General features: G+C 33.2%; 1 protein-coding gene across 13 annotated transcripts in view; it reads right to left on the minus strand.

Annotated features, from left to right (window-relative positions):
• Positions 1-25,800, minus strand: part of SOX5 (SRY-box transcription factor 5) — a 999,299-nt gene that overhangs the window by 368,815 nt on the left and 604,684 nt on the right. The window lies entirely within an intron of this gene.

The following is a 25,800-nucleotide window of genomic DNA, read 5'->3' on the forward strand; positions in this document are numbered from 1 at the left end:
ACTGTACAGAATCACAACTCATTCCTAAGGAATCCATGATATCCTGTTCTCCCATATGTTCTCAGGGGTAGACTATCAACTTTTACATTGATTCTTACTAATTTTTTCATTTAACTGTTTAGAAAAGAAGTGTGCTATCGTATTGTCATCGTAGTTCAGTCTGGAGCAGTTTAATCCAGTCTATCAATCCCAAGAACACAGGCAAAGTTTTTAGGAAGGGGACTAACCTCCAGGTTTTTCAGAAGAAACTTCTAAAGGATTCACAATCTTTGTAAGTAATTTGTAGGATAATCTCCAAAATAATTACCACTAGGTGTTAATATATGTTTTTTCCATCTTCAAGGCTCAAGATTAATCCATTTCCTATGAAATCAACTATTGCTGGTGCCAGCTGTATAATCAAGTCTTTAAAAAAATTACAGGGGGGAAGCAGAATGGATAAGCTGATGGTATTTTAACATTTCCTCTTTCTTAGTAGTTTGTTTACACATACATTTCCACGATTATAAAAGTAGAGCATGATCCTCAGTTATTATTATTCCATGATATATTTTAAGATTTGTTCCACTTATGATAGTAGTTTGAATTGATTTAGGTCAATTCAGCACAGACTTAGTTAAATCGACATTGATTCACCTGGACAAGTAGCTTTAAACCAATTTAGAACTCAGCATTTCCTTGAGGTGTATCAGGAGCAACTGTTTCAATTATTATTCTTTTAAAAATTATTTAGGCTCTACAGTGGTGGAGAACAAAGACAAGAGTTAGAGGGGAGTAGGACAGACATTTGGGTAATAACAGTAAGAACTACAAACTGTAAATGTGAGCGCTAAAGCACATGAGCTTATTGATTCCTAAGGACCCAGATATTGTAACAATCAATTACTATTATCATTACTAATTAAAGAATTGTTTTAAAAATATGTGCTAGTGGTTCACAGTGATTCCTTTTTATCTTAGTTTACATTAAGCACAACTTTTGTACTGCAGTAAGGAATATCCTTGAAAGTTCTAGATTTAAATATAGAAACCTCACATCCTGGTCTTTATCTCTGTTACTGAAACCCATCTAACAGACTTTTAAATCCAGAAGAGACTTTTTAACCAAAACTGAAGCGAGTTTACTTACAGTGGATTTTGAACTTCATGAGTTCTCTGTGAGCTACTAACTTTGGATTGTAAACTCTTTGGGTCACAAACAATTTTACTCATTTTTCAATCTCATGCACAACCTAGCATAGGGCATAATAAACCAAACTGGAGGCATGAGGGTAACATTTCAGAGCATGAGCCCTGATTAGACAAATCCGGGCTGAGTCTTACTAATGCTATTTTGTAGCTCGGTGACTTTGACCATGTTACTTAACCTCTCTGAGTCTCCATTTTCTCACTGTAGGAAGTATAAATATTTTATTATTTGTACATTTTGAGGGAAGTAAATGAGTACAAATAAAAGCACGTAGTACTGTACCAAACACATTATATGTACTTAATAAATGTTATCTATTCTTATTGTTGTTATTTGGAATTCAATTGAAATGAACTGAATCTAATTTAAACCACTCAAGTGTAAAGCATAGTTAAGGTTAGGATATGACACAATCTAATTAGCTATGAGAAGCCATCTGTGTTTAATATATTTGGACCTATGAAAAAGAGCCAAGAGTTATTTTAATATTTCTATACAGCCAAATTTTTTATTTTTGAATAAAAAAATAGGATTTAGAACTCACTGCACAAGGCTCAGATTTCTGAGTCTTTCTGGAAAAGTGAGTAATCAAGTTCTACTATGTGGCATTGCAGCATCTGGGACCTTCAAATAATTTTAATTTCAATTTAAGTTAAAAGAAATCACTATTGAGTGACACCGAGAGCCAGGGTAGCAGTCTTCCTACTACCGACATACTAAAATTTTATCCCATTGCTAGGAATTCAGAATATGGATTTGCTGTATGACATTTATTGCCAAACAACTTTTATAAAATATGTTCCTTCCACCTGCTTCTTGAGGGTAAGTTGAATCCCCTTAGGATAAAGGAAGAGTAGGGCATGTTTTATAAGATTCAGTCATTGTAAAAGTTTCATTAGAAATTGCTATTCACGTAAACAATTTCCCCATTCTATGTATAGAACTTAAGACTTCCAGACAAAGAAATGGGTTTCTATTGTACAAAATAAATGTAGAACACGGGTGCATTGTATCACTGGACTTGCTGCACTTGGCATTATAAGGAACTCACAGTTCGGTTTAGATTGATACCTAGCATTTTTTTTACAGCCATCTGAGTGAGAACCCTGAAGATAAACCCCAAAAGGATAATTTTTTAAAAAATCAAACCAACACAATAGTGAAAGGAAAAAATAGAATTTCTTTTTCAGTTTATGTAACTATTTAGCTACTGAAATACTTGATTAACACTCTTCTTTCCCTATACATTATCATCAGTAATTTTAACACATCCATTCCCAAAATGACCATGCAGTTCACATAAAAACATTTTGTATTTCTGATAAAATGTTTTAAAACAAGCACTCCAAGAGAAAACAATTGAGTTAGAATGCTCCGTCAATCACCTGGCAAAAGAAAATCAATCGAAAATGTGCAGTTTCAGGTAGATTTCTGCTGGCTACCACCAAAAAAGCAGACTGAAATAATAGCCACTTCAAAATGGAGTGATGTCAAGATAGTTTAAACACCACCAATTACTTGCCATATGGACTATATCCCCTCAGCTCATGGAGTATTTAGAAACTATTCAGAATTAATAAGCACTGCTGTCACAGTACTGTCAAGAAATGTAAACCCTTATTCATATTTTGGAGGTAGTGTGGGTAAATATAAGAAACAGTAACGAACTATAATCTGAGAGAAAATACATTTAAATTACATTGTCTGTTGAACCTCAATGTTAGCAATGTTGTTTCAATTGCCAACACTGGATAAAACAGGTTTTATAAAAATAATAACGAAGGTAGTCTTCCTGATTCTTGGAAATCCACAGAGCATTATCAAGGAATGCTTTATTAGAATTCCTACTTCGGTGTTAACATGGGCCTCATTCCAGGGGCCACCACTAAAGTTCAGGTCTTAAATGTTTTTACCAACTTGTATATTAATTTCTGCCCTGTGGAATTTCTATGAGGGATTTTAGAATATCTAAAAAAGTGTTCATTTCTAACATTTTATACACGATTTGTGTGTGTGTGTGTGTGTGTGTGTGTGTGTATGCATGTGCACGTGCTATGTATGGCATACCCAGCTCACTATATAAATCAAAGAAAACTGTTGAAAGGTAACCTTCTGCTATGTCCTATTTTTTTAAGATTTATTTTAGAAGGCAGAACCAGAACCAAAACTCTTCATTCATTTAATATTTATTGAATGTTTACTATGTGCCAGTATGCTCTATACTGAGAAAGTAAGCACATAAACAAATACTTAAAAAGCTATATAATATACAAAAGATTTACAGATAGTGACAAGAAAATAAGAGTTAAAAGCAGACATTAAGAGAAGCTACATTTAGGCTCAGTGTTAAAAAGAACCTTCTAACTGTCAGAGCCACCAAAAAAAGAATTGTCTCTTGAGATAATGAGATTCACAACACTTTAAGCCCAAACAGAAGACAGATCATGTATCAGAAATACTATAGAGAAGATTCACACATATCCCTAAAAGTTTGGACTAGTTGACCATTATGGTTTTTTCCAATGCTGGTATTTTATTTTTCTTAAAAAAGAACAACTATGATTTTATAATACTTCTATTATGGTATATTTTATGGTAAGCACCAGAATTTAATGGGTTGTTGAGAGTACAAAATGTTTGAAAATGGAAATTATAATAGTATAAATAAGAAGTTCCATGAGAACCAATCAATTGAACATCTATTAATTACGGATAATTCCTTATGATACAGTAATTGATGATGTGAATATTTCACAAATTATACACTATCCTTTATTTCTAAAGATAATATAAAAACTGGTAATAAGTTATATGAGTTATATTCTAAGACTGGTGGTAGATTCAAAATGATTAATCTTTCATTATTCTTATTTTAGACCATTAGTATGCATTTATATTTAATATAAATATAAGCAGACATATGAACATATTATATGCCTACTAACAACATGATTCTATTATTTTCCTTGACTTTCTGTTTTTCCATATCCTAATGAATTTTTAAGTTCTTTTATCTAGAACTTTTTTCCTTCCCCAAAGTATTTCAAAGCATATGGTTCCTGGAGATTTCTAATTTGGGGTAACACAGGCATGCAATTTTAACATCCTCTCTTTCCTCTAAGTGTCATGTAACCTTACTACAAAGAAAGGACTAATGCTAAGTCTTAAATTATCAATTAAAATACTGAAGGCTAGTCATCATCAAAATCTTAGGAGTAACCAAAAACTCAAATGAAAATTTCTCCTATAACTAATTTTAGGTAATGAATTTGATTCTTTGTGGCCGACTATATTTCTAGGTGTAAAGGCTTAGTATATACTAAGCTTCTGCTATCTTTGATAATATCTTCCAAATGTTTTTCTTGTTTATATTTCAGGAACTTATATATAAAGAGAAAAATGCTCCCTAAATCATCCATTTTAATATTTTGTCTCCAAAAGTCATTATATAAGAAAAATTCAACTAAAAACCAGGATGCATTGCAGAAAGGCACAAAAATCCAGGGACTGAAAGGAACTGGACAGGTAAAGCAGTGACTGGAGAACGTGGCTGTGCAGATGCCTGTGGTGTGTGTGGGGTCCTAGCAGTGGTCACGATGAGAAACCTGCAGACCAGACTTTCAGTCTAGAGAGGCTGCTGTGACCTTGCTCTGGCTTAAGGTCTTCAGGGTGGACTGCTGGCTCAATGTGACCAAAACATCTATTTATAAGGGGGAAAAAAAAAACCCAATTTGGATTTTTATGAGAAATATCTGAAATTTTAATGTCAGTAAAACTAAAAGAAAAGAAACAAACCCAAATAGCCAGTCCATCAATTTGTGACCTTTGGTTTAAGGTGAATGTAAGAGTGAACATAATATTTGATATTAGAACTGTTCCAGAATATCTCAGTATTGGTTGTCACTTTAGTGATAGTTCTTTTACTTAAATATGAAATTAATTAAGGTAGCTAATACTTATACAGCCTCTAATAAACCACTGTAAGTGAAAAATATCACTACAACTGCGTGCATACCTACCAAGTTACCTGCCTACCTGATCTTCACAACCCTGCAATCCATCACCATCCTCATCACTATCCCTGTCCCTATTTGTGGCTGAGGAAGCCAAGAAAGGGAGGCAGAGTGGCTTGCCCAAAGTCATACAGCTGGTAGCAGGATAGGATTTAATCCTAAGCCTTTAGCTTCAGAATCCACTACATTTTTTTCTATTCTGAATATCTATGATGCACACTAAATACAGAAGCTATCTTTTATAGAAAACAAACCTACCAAAAAATGACTTATCTTCTGGCAAATATATTTTTGCCACTTATGTATGAGTAAGACAGTCCGGAAAATATAATTTAGATTCCAAAATTCTGAAACCTTTGGGTGATTTGGATGGTTCATCATACTATTTGACACTAAAATTGTCCCAGAAAATCCTGTACACATGTTTAGTAGACTCTATTCTAAATCTGATCTATTGTCTATAGCCCTGTTGCCAAATATCAGCAGTCATTTAATCAACACTCCATTTGCCTAAGATTCACTATGGCATATTCTCTTCTCTGAAATAGTTTTTCTCATCTCTGTTAAAGAAAAAAATAAAAATACTAGTTGCAATAAGCTTCTAAATAGAATTTTTTTAGTATAATAAAGATTATTCTGCCAAAAACAACAGAAAAGAATCCATATCTCTAGTGATTTGCCATTTGTTTAATTTTAACTTACTTGCAATGCAATTCCCTAATTCCTAAGTGTTGTTTGTAGTTTACGGAGATGACCCTTGGTGTATTTCAAATAAGGGATAAACTTTAAAACTGCTCTAGTCCTTAGGGCATCTGGTAGCCTATCCAGGTAATACTCTAGATTAGTAATAGACTAGTTCTAAAACAAAAATCCCAGCTTGGATCAATGACATTTTTGCTTCTGCACCTCATTCCCCATTTTGATTTAGGTTTCAGTTTGACTATAGGAATCACAACCTTCACACAGATTACACATAAGTTGGAAATAGAAACTTCTTGACTTTGTTTCCATAAATCTTCTCAGGAAGGGCAAAAAAGCAAACAAGAAGAATGCCACTGGCTTGATCCAGGGACCTAGTCCTTATGAGATAAGCCAACCAAAAACTATCTGTAAGTGGAAGAAAATAAGTATACTAATGGACACAATCTGAAAAATCCTACCTAGACCTAAAACTCCACAGTAACTCTGAGGGCCTCAAAATAAGCAGTTTATAAAATATATGTACAAATAGCATGATTTAAAACAAAACAAAAGAATTTAGTTTATTAAGTAAGGTCTCTAATGTTAACAAGGGCTAGTAATATGTGTTATACAAAGGATATATAAAATGCATCTTTAAATAGATAACTAGGTTGACCTACAATTTAGATTGACAGTATTATGAGGACAGAGACCATGTATATTTTCTACATTTTTATGTATCTTGAGCTAACACGGTATCTGACACATAAAATATTTGTTGAGTGACTATCTAAATACACAAAATAATTCATTCATCAACAATGTTTAAAGAATTGCTAGTACATAATCTACCTAATACACCTTTTTAAGGGGAATCTAAGTTAGAATGGCTCTGTACTGCCAAGGAAGCCTAATAATGAAAAGTACAAAAATAATCAACAGGAGCAGTGCATCAATCAGAGGAGATCTGATCATGATTAAATAGGAGCATTTTAAAACCTCAAATTTCCGTTCATAAGTAGAATTTAAAGCAGCTGTTCAGCACTAGCACAATGTCTGCCCTAAGAATTAAAAAAAGAAAAAAAAAAAAAAAAGCAAAGGGGAAAAAAAAAAGCAAATCATGGCAGCAGTGAAACTATTGCTCTAAGACTTCAAAGTTGATATGACCTTTAAAGAAAAAAAAAAGCTAAAAATACAAAGGGACAATTTTACATTTTCATATTGCACTGCAGACAAAAAGACTCTGATATTACAATGCTGGGGCCTCTGTTTTTAACATAAAGCAGAGGTGTTTCCCTTAGAAGCAAAGGTCTTAGGGGACATGTCTGTCACAGCAGTTATTTTCTGTTTCACTTGTTGGCAAACTTACATTTCAAAACAACAACAAAAACGAGCCTCCCCAGCTCCCTGTAAACCAAGGAGGTAGAAACAAAAAATATTTCAAAGCCAGAAAGCAAACAGACTGTGAGGACTGAAACTCAGACCAAAGGCATCTGCTCTCCAACTCACACTCCCCACAACCACCCAGCCTTCTCACAATCTTACAGATTTTCCTAAGAGATGTTGCCATTTTAGCTTTGTTTTTCCCTAAGTTCTGGCAATACCCATCACTGCAGGCAAGGCAGCAAAGCCACGAGCAGAATCCAAACCGGAAAACAGAAAAGCTGTTCTGTCTTTTCTTCCCCGCCACTCCATTACTAATTTATTTTTTCCAAAGTAAAACTCCTTCATTCTATCCAAACGACAATCGCTAACTTCCAGCATCTAACAATTATTTCATTAAGGGCAAAGAATACAGAAATGATTACAGTCTGTAGGGCTAAAAAAATGGGACTGGTTGACATACTGGACAATTTTCCCTTGGGGTCCCACTTTTCTCAGAGAGAAATAATACTCTAAACCAGCTAGTGTGTTCCTCCTTAAAAAAGGACCAAAGCAATCTTTGTTTTCATTCCTTTCTAGTATACCTCCTCCTGAATCCCACCCAATGTGGTGGTTGCCAACACAGCTTCCTGCGTAGTCTTGATAGGAAGAAAGAAAAGAAAGAATGAAAGAAAGAAAGAAAAAGAAAGAAAGAAAGAAAGGAAGAAAGAACAAAATGTCTAATGCCATGCTACCTACTATTGATTATCAATATATCACTGAGAATATAAAAATATTGCTAAGATTCTTCAAAAGATAGTGTTTTCAAAATTCTACCCACACACAGTGCTTATATTTTTCCCCTCTAAATTCAGAATTAACACCCCACAAAATAAACACAGGGTTTTGTGTCCAGAAGACTATCTCTATTTGAATGACTACAAAGAGAACAGGAAATCTGCCTGCATTCATGGGTCACTTGTGCCTTACATATACTTCTATGATTTACCACATTTAGCTGCATATGCATAGTTGAAGTTCAAACTTCAGTCTTTACAGGTTAATATTACAGAGAAAATGAGAACCTATAGACAAATGAGAGTTTCCACAACATTCATATGTAACATGTGTCACATATATCCTACATTAAAAACACATAAGTTCAATTGCCATTAAATCTATATTGCTTGAAAATTTAATCCAGTCCAACAAGCATTTCTTTAGTGTTGATATTGTGCTTGGTATAAGGAAATAAAAATGAATGATTCTTAGCTGATACACTCACAATCTAATGACATCACAATCTAGTGAGAAGATGCAACTGTGGGAAACACTATAAACAGAGATGGAAAGAAGATCCTATGGAAGTCATGGAAGGAGTACATGAGTACTGAGTACTGAGTAACTCTCAGTCAGTCAAATCAGGATTCAAAAAGCAGACAACACTCCAAGGGAAACTTAAAGGGTGAGGTTATGCTAAGGGGGAGGGGGGCGGTGGGGAGCACAGAAATGAAAGAAGTATGGAGTGATATAGAGTGGCTAGAGACAAGAGTACAAAATGAGAATCAACAGATAAATGGAATGATAAATGGCAAGTCAGATTAAGGTTTGTTTATTTAGTACACATCTCTTGAATACCAAGACTGTGCTTAACATTGGGGCATGAAGATGTTGCAGAGTTATAAGCTATTAAATTAACAAGTGCCTTGACCAAAAAATACATTAACATAAAGCCCATTGTCCAATCTCCACACCAAACACAGAAATCAAAACTTTTCCACTGTCTACAGAATAACAGCCAGTCCTGTATTTCAGAGCCTTCCCTATCTGTCCTCAGCTTACCTGTTTTATACCCTGTATCTCAGTCCCACAAGGTTTTAGCCACATCCAAGAATGAGCATGACTATATGTCTTGGCATGCCAATGCTCAATATGAATCCTATGCCAGGTGCTCTGAGAGCCTATATAACCTCCAGGACCCAGTTCAAAACTGGCACCTTTATCTAATCTTTCATCTCCATGGTTTGAGTGTATTTTTCCCTTCTTTGAGCTCCCCAGTATTTTGTGAGCATCTATTGCAGTTATTATATGATATAGTCCTGTGATGTTTACAAGAATTTTTCTATTATCCAAATAAAGGCTGTCAAGAGAAGATGTCCCCCCCCCCACCAAATGTTGCCTTAAAAAGTTTTGCATTTAGCAAATGTTCAATGAATATTTATTGAATTGTACCAAGGTAAAATATTTAGGTATTTTTGTGACTTTTTACAATTATCTTAAAAGCTTATGGAGGTAACAGAAGTATCAAAAAGCTGATAGAATGTTAACATTGGAGATAAGGCCACATTGGCATTGTTTCCTTCATATTAGACCTATTATCTAGTCACTACTCTAGTCACTACAGGCTAAGATAGCCTGTGCAACTGCTGTGGCAAGCCTTCCCAATTTCTTTTACCCAGAATCAGACTTACACACACAAAAAAAATTATATGAGGAAACATGTTGAATAAAATATTTGAAGCTACATTTACAATTATAGAATTTGACAAATTAATGTGGAATTTTAGTGAAAACATCAAAAATGCTGAGGTAATGTTTTTCTCTCTTTCTACCAGCTACTCCTCAGTGATGAGTAAAAATGATACACATTTAAACCAGGTGCAAAGGAGAAATATTACAACATTTTTAAAGGTCTATAACTTCAGGACATCTAATAATTGATAGTTCAACATGGTTCAACATAGTTCAACATTGTCAACCAAACAAAAGCTTGTTCAAACTTTATATAGGTTAAATCCACAGAGTTTAATTTTTAATTTCTTTTACTTCTGTATCATGAACTAATTTAATAGAAAATCCAAGTCACAGTTATTTTCCATGTCATGCCAATAAATTAATCACAAATTATTGCAAATACATTACCATGATATTTTGCAATTATAATCACTATATACTGTTTTCATCATACAGAGACAAACCGCAGTTATGACTGAAATTTATTTCATACATTAGCATACAGGTAAAATCACATGGAATTTCTCTCACATGCCAAAAATGCAAACAATGCCTCAATAATTCTGTGTGTTATATTTGAATTAACTGAATAGATTAAATACTAGTGGAGAGCAAGTGGTACAATGGTGTGATTTTTAGCATCTCCTTAATATTCAGATTATGGTAAAGAGGTTCATAGTTAGTCCTCGACATAGTCTTCTGTAATATTCCACTCATATAACAAGAGAAACTTCATGTGCAATTCTTTAAAAATATTTTATTTATTTATTCATGAGACACAGAGAAAGGCAGAGACATAGGCAGAGGGAGAAGCAGGCTCCCTGCAGGGAGCCCGATAGGGGACCCCATCCCAGGACCTCAGGATCACACCCTGAGCCAAAGGCAGAAGCTCAACCAATGAGCCACTAAGGTGTCCCCTTCGTGTGTGATTTAAGAAAATAACTGGAAATTTAGTTATACGTGCCAGAAAAGGTATTTTTGAAATAAAAATTTTGAAAACTCCATCTCAAGGTCCAGTTAAAAATAAAGATGAATAATAAATGTAAATGTGAATAGCACGTTGTATGTAGGAAACTGATTACAATGCTGTTTTAAAATTTTGAAGTGTATGACCACAGTACAGTGTTTCAAGGTGAATATTTAATGCCAAAAATAATCTTACCCAAACTGTATCTGTTTGAAAACCAAAAACATTTTTTAAGAAGTAATGGAAAACTTATTTATCCTAATTTTCCTAGAAATAAGTGAATCTTGGAAACAAACTGACAAATGCTATATGTAGGTTTCACTCTGACAATATATATATAATACTTTCTTTTCTTTTAATACAATAAACTATTGTTAAGGATGATAATTAAGATATCTCAGTAGGGAGTATCACAGGGTGCCAACCAACTTGAATGGATGCTGGTTATCTAAAACCAACACAGTCATACTGGTTACAGCTGCACCTATCAGCCCTGTATGCTACTCATAAGGATACAGGCTTAGGAAGGGTAAATCACACATGCCAGAGTTTTCTTTATCCATAATCATTGTGTTAGTTCCACAACAGTCAGATGACTTGATATTTAAATTAATAACTAGCTCATACTTGTTTACTGTCATATTTTTTATAGTACTGGAGATAGGTGAATCAAGAGTGGTATTCCTCACCCTCACATTTTAGATTCTTTTTTTTCAAATATTGTATTTATTATTTGAGAGAGACAGAGAGAGAGAGAGAGAGAGAGAGAGAGAGAGAAACACAAGCACGGGAAGTGGCAGAGGGAAAAGCAGGCTCTCCACTGAGCAAGGAGCCAATGTCGGGCTTGATCCCAGGACTCTGGGATCATGACCTGAGCCAAAGGCAGACGCTTAACCGACTGACCCACACGGGCACCTCTAGATTCTCTTTATATAGGCATTCTCAGTATTGTATTCAGTATGTGGCTATTGTCAGAAAGTTTCTCTCAACAAATAAATTAAGAGAAAGCTACATTAAATGAGTTTTCATTTTTTTTCTTTCCTGAAGAACTTGTCAGAACCTGCAATACATGCAATGGGAAGAGAGAGAGAAAAATAAAAGTAAGCTGTGTTTTTTAGAGAAGTTATCATGTACATGGGAAAAGCAAATATAAAGATACAGAATCTTAAGTCATAGGTTTAATCTACCTTTAATCAATGTTGCAATGAAGACAATTAAACTTATGGGTTATGTTTAGTATATTCAAAATACTACGCTTTTTTTCTATAGCAGTTTGTTTCTTTGCTTTAAAGCATCACCATATCCATTTGTCCTATCAAAAGAAGCATCATTTTGATGATAGATTTCAGTGATTTTTTTTTCTTTTTGATAGTTGTCAAGAGTATGTGGGTAAGGTTATCCATGAATTCTGTTTGTCAGTGTACAGCTTTGAAAAACCTGGATTAAAAGGTTCACCAACTTCAGGAGAGAGTGAGATGCCAAGAAATTTATTTCAAAAGGACTTGAAACAGATCTGCATTAGTTAATAGGATAAAGAACTTTCTAGTGCATGCCAGAAAGGACCCCATGATTCTTATCTCTTATCTTCAGCACCAAAATGAAAAAGAAACAAAGAGTCTGTTCAATACAAATAAAAACAAAGAACAATCATAATTAATTTTAAAACCTGATTTTAAAAACTAGACATTCCTGGCTTTGTTTTTCTAAAAGGACTGTAGTCTGGACTACATATATCAGTTTTATCAAAAAGTCTTATAAACTAGCAGAGTCCCTTTTCACTGCCCCTAACAATTATAGTAGCTATTCAAATGCACCTAAAATTAGCTGCATAAGCTCTTTGGGGGAGGATCTTGGTTTTATGATAACTTCTACGTGTGAAGGCAAGTAGGGTTATCCTTTCCACTGGAAGCATATCACTTCTGTGAAGAATTTATGGTATTTTAATAAAGGCACTCCCTCTTATTTTTCATCACTTTCTCTATTTGTCTCCAAGTTGGCATTTCTCTCTTCTCCTTTACTCCTGAACTCTCAATTTCGCTCTTGCTGTCATTCTCTTTCATCCTCATTGTGTATATATACATATATATGTATATACATATACACACACATATATATATGAATGCACATATACATATACATACATACAAGCACAGTTATAAGACCCAAGAGCTGAAACAATATACTTACATAATTAGTGGAAAATACTTCACTTTATTAAAATGATGATGATCATTACAAGTAGTTCTTTTTTCTCACTTCACCTCTCAGGCTATATAATAGCTACAAATGACTCTCCATCACTGTTTAATTACAAACTATATTGTCTATATTTTGTTCCAAAGGGGGAAAAGTATGATGTAAAAACTCTATCTCTGACAGATGTGCAAAATAGTACTTCTGATTTTTTCATTTGGTCTTTAAGAACTATTGGTAGTTGGCTACAAGTGGCTTGTACTTTAAAAGTGACAAGTAAGGGCAGCCCTGGTGGTGCAGCGGTTTAGCGCCACCTGAAGCCCAGGGTGTGATCCTGGGAACCTGGGATCAAGTCCCACATCAGGCTCCTTGCATGGAGTCTGCTTCTCCCTCTGCGTGTGTCTCTGTCTCTCTCTCTCCGTGTGTCTCTCATGAATAAATAAATAAAATCTTAAAAAAAAAAAGTCACGAGTAAAACCAAACTCTATTTACATCATTTTAAGTGTGTTTTATGTATTCTACAAAACATAGGGATCCTCACAAACTCCAAAGCAGCTCACCTTGTAATTCATCAAGGCTGTCTACAAAAGGGGATTACATTTTCCAGAAGGCAAAAGATGTGTCCATTAGATGACTGTGAAATGTGCTCCAAAGTAATCGGAGCATCAACGGCCGCTGGAGAGCACGGAACCAGGGCATCTAACAGTCATGGAGCTCCCCAGTGAAAATCCGTTGGGCAAATGAGAAAGGACACAGTGTTGTAGCATGACTCCCAGGAGAAACAGGTAACAAAACCTGAAGGGAAACCAAATCAGTCCCCCAAAATCTGAGTGAAAGCCAAGAAGTCTGAGGAGAGCCAGGCACCAGGAAAAACACAGAACCTGCAGTGAGTCCAAGCAACCAAGAAAAAAACTGTGATCTCAGAGACTCATTATCTACTAGCAGAAGACCCTTTGGAGGCAGAAATATAGATTATCTTTTCTGGCCTTAAAGGAGCTCAATATTTGTGTGTGGCCAAAGAATTTTATGGGAATTGACAAGTCACACTTTAACTGAAATAGAACTCTTTAAATACTAAAGCCCAACAAACTGACATTGGAAAGATGTGTAAATCTTTTTACCTTTAATAATCCTATTAGACATCTGAATTTCTAAGCCTTTAAATAATGCTCCTGTGTATTTTAGTTAATTTCTAAGTTAAAAATGGTATATAAAAACGTAAATTCATTTATTATAAGACAATACAGTTTTCCTTGATTTTTTAATATTCATTCCCTAAGCAAAACAGTCATTTACAAGTAAGGGAATTAATGCTGGCTGCCACCGGGCAGAGAGAAGAGATAGCATTTTCACCTGTCTGACTTATAATAATAATAATAATAATAATAATAATAATAATAATAATAATATAATTGTCCTTCTGACAATGATCTTTAAACATCCTAGCTACTATAGCTAATAAAGTAGCAAGAAAGAGCTAATAAGTGAAAAATTTAGACCCTTAAAAATAGAGAACCAAAAGGAAATGATCTATTATATGTGTCTTAATTTCTATTACTCACTACTATGTTACAATTGCCTATTCATAATCAATGATCTGTCTTACTGATAAAAATAAATATAATTTTATAATAGTTTCCAAATAGATATCACGATAAATTAGTTGGCTTTTCTGGAAATATATATGTGTCTGTCCTTTGACTAATATGAACAGAAAACATGAGCATTAAAAGTGTAGTAATATTTCTTTTTTTTTTAATTTTTATTTATTTATGATAGTCAGAGAGAGAGAGAGAGAGAGAGAGAGAGAGAGAGAGGGAGAGAGACAGAGACACAGGCAGAGGGAGAAGCAGGCTCCATGCACCGGGAGCCCGACATGGGATTCGATCCCGGGTCTCCAGGATCGCGCCCCGGGCCAAAGGCAGGCGCCAAACCGCTGTGCCACCCAGGGATCCCCAAGTGTAGTAATATTTCAAGCAGATATGATAGAAATTCAAAGTAGACTATCAGCAGAAAATCTCATATTATCCTACAGACAGCAGCTCCTCAAGATAACATTGGTCCATTTCCCCCTAAATATGAATTACTCTCACATTAAAATATATAAAACCAATAAACTAATTTAAAATCCTATAAAAACCTTACAAAACTTTATTACATTAGACTGTGATATAAACGTAAATACAACAAAAATATCAAAAGTAAAACTCACTTTAGAAACTGCTAAAAAGTTAATGTTCCCCCCTTTATTTACTATCCTTATTTTTCTTCCTTAATAAATATAATTTTTAAATTAGGTATTGTGAGCTAAGTAATATCAGACTGCTAATTAAATTCAGGAGTCTTCAAAGTATGAGTCAAGTTCATCCATCATGGGACTGGCCATTTGACAAAAAAATATTCAATACACAAAAGGGAAATTAAGACCACCACAAAAGAAGAGTAAAGAAAACAAAACAAAAAATACACTTTAAAAGCTCAAATTCTAGCTGGTTATAAATAAGGTCACAACAGAGAATACAATTAAATAGCTCGCATCAGAGTAAGTATAATATACATTTGTAAAACAATTTTTAATTTTTATGAATATACATGCTTTCACCTGAGGATATCTAATACCTTTTGAAAACACTTCTTGGGACTTATTTTTTGAGCCCTCACTTAACATGACAGCTTGTATTTAATCAACAGAAAATGTTATATTTACAAATTCTACAGTTTAAAAAAAAGCATCAAAGTTTATCAGATTCTATCAATGAGCAGGATAAGAACTTAACAGTTGCACCAAATTAAATCATTCTTTAGTGTTCTCATTTAATAAAAAGGCACAATAAACAGGCTGTTCAAAACCAGAACTTCCCTACAATTTCTCCACTCATCCTCATTCTGACCACACAACGTCTCCTTTCAATTCAAACCATGCATTCTAGAGCTCCCTTTGTCACCCCTCAAAAACCTTAGTGGAATGAAGGGCATTAAAAGTAAGTAAACAACCAATAAATGTAACTATGTTACTGAGTCATGTGGGGAGGAGGGCAACACACAGAGAAAATGACTAAGTTGTTAAGGTTAGTAAAGCAGACTTTGTTCCATAAACTTTCCAAGAACACTGGTACAATGCTTCATTTTTAATTCATTCAATCCCACTTAAAATTTACCTGACGACAGCAATTTGACTAGGTTATTTTTTGCTCTCAAAAATGCCATTTTTATGAACCCATCAAGGAAAATATAAATATGTTCATCTTGGTATTCTGACTTAACGTTTTGAAGATGAAACTCATGTGAATTATGAAAGAAAGCTCTGTAACCGCTTCCAGGGGAAGAGGGGATGAAAGCCTGAAGAGACTTTGTAACATAGGATCATGTCACATTTACATGTAAGAAATAAAGTCAGACACTTTAGGTCCTTCCATGATCACACTGCAGTGATCAGGACTTTGTAAAAGCTTGAATCCTCTCTGATAATATGGTCAACATTCACTGGGTACATACGACGTCAAAGGACGGTTCTGAGTTTTCACCTCTTTTAATCCTCAGAACAACCCTATGAGGTCTGTACTAGCCTTTCTCCACTTTACAAGTGAAGAAACTGAGTCAGACAAACACAACTTAAACAGCTTACTCAAGGGAACCTATCTTGCACACTACTGAGCCAGGCAGGTTAAGTTAGGCAATCTTATTCAAGAATCCATACGCATTGGGAGATGTCTCTACATTGCACTATGGAGTGGTCTCATGGATACTGGGTGTTTTTTTGTTTTTTGTTTTTTTCATATTTACTGAGGTATAATTTGTACAAAAAAAAAAAACACCTGCACATAGTAATGTATATGATTTCATGAGTTTGGGTATATGCACACATCCAGGTAACCATCTCCATGATCAAGGTAATAAACATATCCATCACCTCCAAAAAAAAAAAAAAATCCATACTCATGACCCCCATGACCCCTAGACTATATAGGCCTGAAAAACTCTACCATGTTCATCTTCAATTTTCACCACTCCTAAAAAGAATTCTAATACACAGGCCAGAATTAAGTCACCTTGTGTTTTCCCATAACACTCTGTACTTACTTTTTTACTTAAAGTTTCCTTTATTTATTGCAACTGCTTCCTTAATGTCTGTCTCCCACAGATTATAAACTTGATGAGGGCAAGAGCCATATGCGTCTTGCTCAATATTAAATTTTTAGAAGGTAGCACATCTAGTATATGCAGGCTATTCAGTAAATATTTCATGAAGGAGTGCACAAATATTTTAAAATTGCTTTTAAAAATCTGTTCTCTCTAGTGCAATTCAAAAATTCCCATTAGTAACTGCAAATATTGACAATTCACTACCAACAATAATAGCTAGTATGTATTCAGTGTTTACTGTAATAGGTACAGTTCTAAGTAATTTATTTATATTCAATTACTCAATAGCCACAGTTTCTTTCTTTCTTTTTTTTTTTTTCATAAGAAGAAAATGAAATTCAGAGAGGTTAAGAAACTAGGCCCATTATCACACATCTAGTGAAATATACACTCAGGATCTAAACATGGGCATCTGACTCTAGAGTCTGTTACACACTACCTTTTGAAATAGGGGCAAGTCTCAAACTGCTAAATTTTCAGTTTAAACAGAATAAAAAATGTTGGTAACAAAAAAGATCTCCATTCTATAAACTTTTAAAAAATATCCTAACATATCTTTATTAAAGTGCAGTGACAAAAATTAAAACAAAAAATAGCCTGTATTTGCCTCTATTTTTTTTCAAAATTTACAAAATATCTTAGAGTGTTTACAAATATTCTGATTTTAAAAATGTGAGAATAGTGAAGTATGAGGAAGAGTTGAATTTGTTTTGACTTCTAACATTTTTCATAAAAAGTAACGTAGTTTTAAGTATGAATTCCAATCTAACAAAATATACATTGCTTTTACAGTGCTACACTATTACACACAGATATAGTAATCAATATTTTTAGATTATTACCTGACAAAAAAATGGTATTTATGGCCATCTGAAGAGTTGACTTTATGGATAAATTGCAATGGTTTCTTGGATTAAGGAAGCTCTATTTTCTCAACTAGTACCAAATAGCTGTGTGCAGGACAAATCATTATGGCTCAGAGAACTTTCTGATCAAATTAGATCTCTTAAAAATATATACGCCAATTTAAAAAAAAATCTTCATGAATTTAATACACCAAAATTTGAACTTGATAGGTATCCACTTCTGACAAATCTAATTATAATCTTAAGTGATTTTAAAAAGGACAATGCTCTAATAATTAAAATCTATATCTAATCTTAATCTAATCATGAGGACACCATCAGAAAAAGCCAAGATTATGAGACAGACACTGTGTGAAACAAATGGCCAGGACTCTTAAAATTGTTGATGTCAATGTCAAGACAAAAAGACGAGAGGGTACTATTTACAATTAAAGGAGACCTGGAGAGATATGACAAGTGAATGCAATACCTTATGCTTGACTTGTTCCTTTATTTAAAGAGGGGAAAAAAAAAAAGGCTACAAAAGCATTACCGGGACCATGAGGAAGTGTGGATATGAACCATATCAAATAATACCACTGCATTAATGTTACTTTCTTGGATGTGCAACATTATTGTGGTTATGTTGGAGAATATCCTAGTTCTTAGAAGTGTTAGCCTGCAATGTGCTTGCAAATGAATCAGAAAAGAAAAAAAAAAAGAAAAGAAAATGTAAAAGCCTAAAATTAATAAATAAAAAAAAACTTTGTGAACAGTATAAAGTTTAGGAATGCTCATTGTAGTAGTCTTTCTACTTTTCTACAGATACGAATATTTTTTTATAAAAAAAAGAAAAACCTTAAGAAAAGCTCTATATTTGAATAATTGTGACTTTTTTAGATAGTTCGGGAGTTTTCAGTTGCAACAAATGTAAATTCAAAAATCTGGGCTTGTGAGTTCGCTTTGCCCTTGTTATCTGTAAGTGCCTAAATGTTGTCATAAAGAGCAGTTCTAAAATAATTATGCCTAACCGAAACCATCAGTTTTGGTGATGCTTTAGTTAGCAAAAGGTAAATAGTTAGTGGTTATTCTTATATTAATAATGTGATAAATTGTAAAAATGTTTTATTCTACACTTTTTCCTGCATTACCATTCCTCTCATTCTTTTATTCATACTGATGTGTACTTTTATCTTGCTGAACAAATTATTTACATAGTAAGTATTCACTAAAAAATTTTAAATGAACAAATCAAGATGGAATGTTCTGTGCTTACAACACTCTAAATGTAGATGTGTGTAGATGTTTTAGTAAATCAGATTGAAAGTATATAAAATCATCTCCTAATTTAACTCATTTAGTTGATCTGAGATGACTTTTAAAGTTAAGTCAACCCAGAGGGCCCAATGAGATGCAGTATTGCTCAAGATCTGCAAAAACATCACATTTATCAAAGTGGACAATTAATACTAGACAGCCTTAACATGTGTCAAATGAAGATAACCCCTACCATGTACTATACCAAATTCTAGGGTCTCAATGTGATGCTTTTCAGGTACTCAAGCAGATCCAAAAGTGTTTCCTGAGGAAAATTCTTGCTTTGTCTCTATGAACTCCTAAACCTAGAGTCAATTTAAGGACAGAAGTGGGAGTGCCCTCAATCTAGGCAAGAATACAACTCAGTCAAGAACTGATTGTTCCTCATCTCTTAGCAACAGCTTGGATGTAACAACTGTTATTTAAAGGAGATAGTTTAAGGGACATGTTAGCCTTTTCTTAGATCTCTGCCAATATCCTTTCACCAGGAAATCTACATACCTGGCAAACATTAGTTTAGCTACTTATAGAAATGCCTTTCTTCACTAAGTTAGTTATCATTCAATATTCTTTCTCTTATCTGGTCTCTACTAAAAATGGCAATGTAAAGAATGCCTTATGAATCTTCTACAATTTTTTCTATTGAAGACAATTTAAGGATTCATAAAACAAATTACTCTCTCACATCAGGGTCCCCCAAAACAACTGTGACTACTGATAAAATGGTAGGTGGGTTTTTGTTTGTTTGTTTGTTTGTTTGTTCATCATTGTTTTGTGTGGTTGGTGGTGGTTGCTGTTGTTTGTTTTTGTTTTGGTCAGAAAATGATAATCATTAACCTTATTATGACTATCAGGTTACAAAGAGTCTTCTTAGCCAAGGTTTTAGAAAGGATTATCTTCCCTTAATTTATCTACCTATTTATGTGCACAGATACATTAACATATATATGACAAACATAATATAATATTTTATGATACTTGTATGAATCTTTATATAGAGAATATATGTATCACATATATATATTACATAAAACCTAAGGGTTTCTATGACATAAATATTTTCCTTTAAATATTTTTAATCCTTTTAGGAAGTTCTTGAAGTCCTAATAAATCCTGTACAAACCACTGGCTTCAACATTATTTACTAAGTATTTGATATTTATATATCAGTTTATAGTCCAATGTTATTTGCCCTATTATGTAACATATTCTTAGAATTCTTTCTATATTATTAAAATTTGCTTGAGGTCAGTTTCCTATACAAGTAGTAAAATGACCTAAAAGATGGGAATTATTATATTCCCATTTCACAGATAAAGAAATTAAGACACAGTAAGTTTATGTAACTTGCAAAACTCACATAACTAATAAGTAGTGCAGTTGTAAAATATACTTAAACATCCTGACTCCAAAGCCCACCCCCATAACTATAGTGATATGGCCTCTCCCTAGTAATGTATCAAGAAATCAAAGTGAGCACCAGAAGCCTCAGCCATATCTATCTATATGTTTTGGAAAAACACTCAAAGGATGAAGATCTAAGACAGAGATTCACTATAGGTTCAATTCAAATCTACAAATAGTGTATAACAACATACACTATCTTAATAGTAAGATTTAAAAATCCAGTAGAGTAAAACCACAAGGTCCATCACCATTGCCAAATGCCTTATTGTCCCCACAAATCCGCAGTCTTTTTACAGTCACATTATTTTACCATACCTGATATTGTTTTCTACTCAATATTACCAATATCCTTGCCTGCTACCCTATAAAAGCAGTATGTTATGATTACAAGTTAGATCAAGGTTTAATATCATATTAATCATTAACATCATCATTTGCTAATTTATCACAAGGTTTTTAATATTAATTTCACCATTGAAGATGTGAACAGTGAGGTGTTTAAAAATCACTCTATTGTAAAGAGATGTCCTACCCATTATGATAGCAAAAATTAATCAGATAAACTTTCTGAGCAAAGATACTACCTGTCCATAAAATTATTATTTGCATAGGAAATCCACTGTAAAGGACTTAAGAAAGAGATATTTGAGAAATTTTACATAGTCACACTTCTAAAAGAAAATTCCACCTATAATGTGCACTGGAAATTTGTATCTCACAAAACCAGTTTCGAAAAGCCTTTACCAAGAAATCTTTTAAATAACTGTCCATGTGTCTGGATATTCACCATCTAGCACATCACCTTGTGCCATGTAGGAATGTATCACAGTCATTGTATGTTATTTATTTATAGTGTCTGAATTTTTATAATGCTTATTCATCAACTAAAATAATGCCTGACAGAGTAGGTATTTGAAAGATAATTGTTGAATAAATGGAGACATTTCTGCCACTTAAATAATACATTATAAAGTTCTGGAAGCACTTTATCATCTAGATCAAAACTACAATTTGATGGCTAAGAGTGAGTTCTTTGGAGGTAGACTATTGGGATTTGAATCCAAGCTCTTCTCCTTGTTACCTGGGAAGTTAGGCAACTCTCTTTCTTTCATTTTCTTCGTTTGTGAAATAGAGATAACAAATGAGATTTTTGTGAGGCTAAGGCTGGCACGGAATAAGTACATATTGAATGTCAGCGCTATCTTTATATCTATCTCTATTAGTATATCTCTATATGTATAGAGAAAGAGTTTGGATCACATCTTGTGGGTCAATTTTAGAAACTGTGTGTAGTATCAGCTGAGATGAAAAAGGGGAAGGTATTCCTTACCCAACCACAAACTTCTTTAAACCCAGTGGAGAAATGACAGATATACATGGTGGCATTTCAGAAAGTAAATATAATTGTCCTTTTCAACATATAATCTCTAAAATAACCTAGACAATCATTAAGCAAACATCTTCCTTTCTATTATAAGTCCATGAAATTTGTAGAAATTTATTGGGTAAATGATATGCAGATCTGTGGAAGTCACTGTTACTACCAAGGCTTTTTAAAAAGTGATAAAACTTCAACTTCTTATAAAAGAAACCTAAAAAGGGAGGACAGTTAATAAAGACTTAACTCTTTCTGATTCATTGCTACCCTACTGAGCTGTAACTACTAGAATCCAGATAGATAGAAGTTTTAATTTTCCTCTCTCCATGGAAAGGAATAAAACAATGCCATACAACAGAAATCTAATGTGAGCCACAGATAAGAGTCACACATGTAATTTGAAATTTTCCAGTTGCCACATTAAAAAAGCAAAAAAGAAACAGGTGAAGATAACTTTAACATATTTTATTTAAGCCAATATAGCAAAATACTGTCATTTCAACACATAATCAATATTTTTCAACATGTAATCAATACTAAAAAAATCTTAGTAAGATATTTTATATTCTTTCTTTCAACGGTCTTCAAAATCCAGTGTGTTTTTTATACTTACAGCAAATCTCAATTGAAACTAGCCACATTTTAAGTGCCTAAGTGTCATGTGGCTATTGGTTACCATATTGGAAAGCACAAATATAGAGAGAGGGGAGCAAAATTCCTTTATATTTTTTTCTGAATTACATACTTCTTCCTCAAAAACTAAAAAGCAATGTATCTTTGGCATTTCATACAATTTAGACAAATTAATACTAACACATTCTAATAGCTCAATTTTCCTAATATTTTTTTTTAATTTTCCTAATATTTAAAGATGCAAAATGTATTTCAGATAAAGAAAATAAAATAGATCAAGTTACTGAGTCAAAGTGTATTTTTGGCTTACTATGTGCTAAGTAACAGTCCACAGTAGCTCTTATCAACAACTCCATAAATTTAAAAGCTTCTAGTATAAAATACTTGGCTATATATATATATATATATATATATATATATATATATATTGAGGACTTCTCTCATACCTTTAAGGTAAATGAAATGGGTCAAATAATTAGATTTTGCCTATAATTTACTATCTATAGCATGGTTTTCCCTTACTGAACGAGTGATGAAACAGCACTGGTCTGATTTAATACTATAAATTCAGAACAAATGGGAAAGCATTAAATTCAGAAGTGCTTCTGGACCATTAACTTCCGTGCTGATTTGACATGCACCATAGTATTCAGGCAACAGACTCAGGAATATAACCTATTCCTAAAGCAAACAGTATTTTATCTCATAACCATCTGGGGTTCTCGTCCTAAGGGCTACTTGTGTAGTGTTGTCTGGTATATTTTAATATCCTGATGTGTGGAACTAAGACCTACTTTATTAGCGAAACCCATTTTGCTCAAAAAAGAAGACTGACATAGAAGAGATTATAGAGGGAACAAAATTTTGGCTGAGGCTCTTGTTTTCATTATTTAGCTGAAGAAAATCATTGGTTATATATGCTTTCAAAACCCTATGGTTTTTCTAAGGTACCAATAAAAGTGATACCATTCATAACGTGGACAGTGGTCTCTTTCATATATTGCCTATAGTCACAAACTTAAGTGCCAAGCAGATGGTTGAAATCTGTTTTGTATAAAACGTGTGCTTTTTTCCCCCAACTGTGTTCTTTGTATTCATATTCAGCCTAGGTTTTAGCCATCAAAACACTGGCACTATGTCGATCATTAGCAGCATTTTAGACAACTGGCAACTAAGGTATTCACTGTTCTCCACAAAATGTTCAGCTAATATTTCCCAGATGTATAATTAAGGCAAAAGATCATCTTCTTAAATTGGTATCAGCACTTTGGATGGTTTCTGGCTTTCAACAGATTATATCAGTGGAAAACAATTTTATATCAAAAATAAAGGTTCTGTTTCTTTGATGTTTTTGTTTGTTATATAGCTTTCCATAAAAAGAAACCTATACATTTCCCCAAGCTTCAACCACAGTCTAAGAAATAGGTAGCTAAATGCAAAGATCCTCATGTTACTTTTATTATGAAAATCTATGGTGCACTATATTTGTATAGATAACTTTCTTCAAGTTATTTAAAATTTTCAAGATATTTGTATAAATAATGTTTTACAAAGCAAAAAATAGTGTGGGACTCTTTTTATCTTAGTAAAAAAACCGAATATTTTTTGTTGTCCAATAATTTTTTTATATAAAATGATTCATTTTTATGAATGTACAAATAAATGAGTTTTAATTTGCATAGTTTAAAGTATAGGAATGTGTTAAATCAGGAAATTCATTATTTTAATACTTAATATACTGACGTTTGCAAAAACAACTTTTAGTTTATCATATTTCTTATATATTTAAGGGGAAGAGATGTATTTTGGGGATATTTCATTATTAGCAGTAAGCAGAGGAAACTGCTATATTGCTGCTATTTAGGTACAAGTTACTTGGGATCAATAATCAGGAGTTTGTTTAAAATAATTATAGTTGTATTTACTACAAAGTTTTAAAAATAAGTCAATAAATTTCTTACAGCATTATTTCATATGCTAATATGTATGTTGTTATCAAACAAAAATATGCATTTTTTTCAAAGTCGGAATTCAGTGGCTTGCATTCAGAGATATCCAAATATTTTTATACATTTTCATAAGTTTAAAATGACTCACTAGAATTAAGGGATAAATAATTTTATACTCATTTTAAAGCCCATTTTATAGATGCATGGCTGAAACCCAAAGAATTTAAATGACTTATACAACACAAAGTTTTAATTCTTGATTTAGAAGCTGTAGGAACATACGCCAACTTTGTATATCACTAAATGCTGTATTATAAAATATATTAGCAGTAAGTTGCTCAATTGGATGATTTCCAGATTTTCTTTCTTAACAGTAGGATATTTGCACATTTCCCTTTGGTCCTAGTTCTAAATGTAGTTCTGGTTCAGGAAGGTACTTTACTGTTTGTTTTGTTTTGTTTTGTTTACAACCTTTATATCTGTACCAGGAGAAAACGAGAATAACATCCATTCTTTATTCTGAAATTAAAGTGGCAGGAATAGGATCTTAAAAAATTCTATATCACCATTATTAAGCAAATAATTGATTTTAACAAATAGCCAATTCCTATGTTATCCTAAATATATAAATCTTTATTTAAAACTTACAACTAATTTGTACAAGGACAAGGACTTTGTCATATCATAGCCATATTTTCAAAGTACATATAATACAAAAAGTCCTTGGATACGGAGTTAAAGATTATGTTGCTGATGGTGTAACTACACTTTTTTTTTTTCCAAACACACAATCTGCCGAATGTAACATATTAACAATATGTGAAGCTTGCCCTTTCAGATAATATAGCTTTTTTAAGTACATTTTTCGTTGTTTGTTCCTCCACTTCTTGCTTCCTAGAGTTTAACATTTCTTTTCTTGAAATTGCCAGCCCCCAACCAATGCATATAAGGTTGGTTGACATGATACTAATATTGCCTAATTTATTTTGGGAACTTACTTTGGACCAGCTGTTTGTAATCTTAGTTAATTTTGCCACTTTCCTACCCAGAGTTTTATTATTCATTTAAAGATATACTGTCCATAAGCCCCTATGTTGTCCTGATGCTCTACTTTCTAGCTTCCCCCCCTTTTTATCCTATGCTTATAAATACTTTCAGCTCTTTGACCTAAAAAGGCCAGTCTCATGGTTTTTATATTCGTTCCTTCTT

This window comes from Nyctereutes procyonoides, unplaced genomic scaffold, assembly GCF_905146905.1.
Source record: "Nyctereutes procyonoides isolate TBG_1078 unplaced genomic scaffold, NYPRO_anot_genome, whole genome shotgun sequence".
NCBI lineage: Eukaryota > Metazoa > Chordata > Mammalia > Carnivora > Canidae > Nyctereutes > Nyctereutes procyonoides.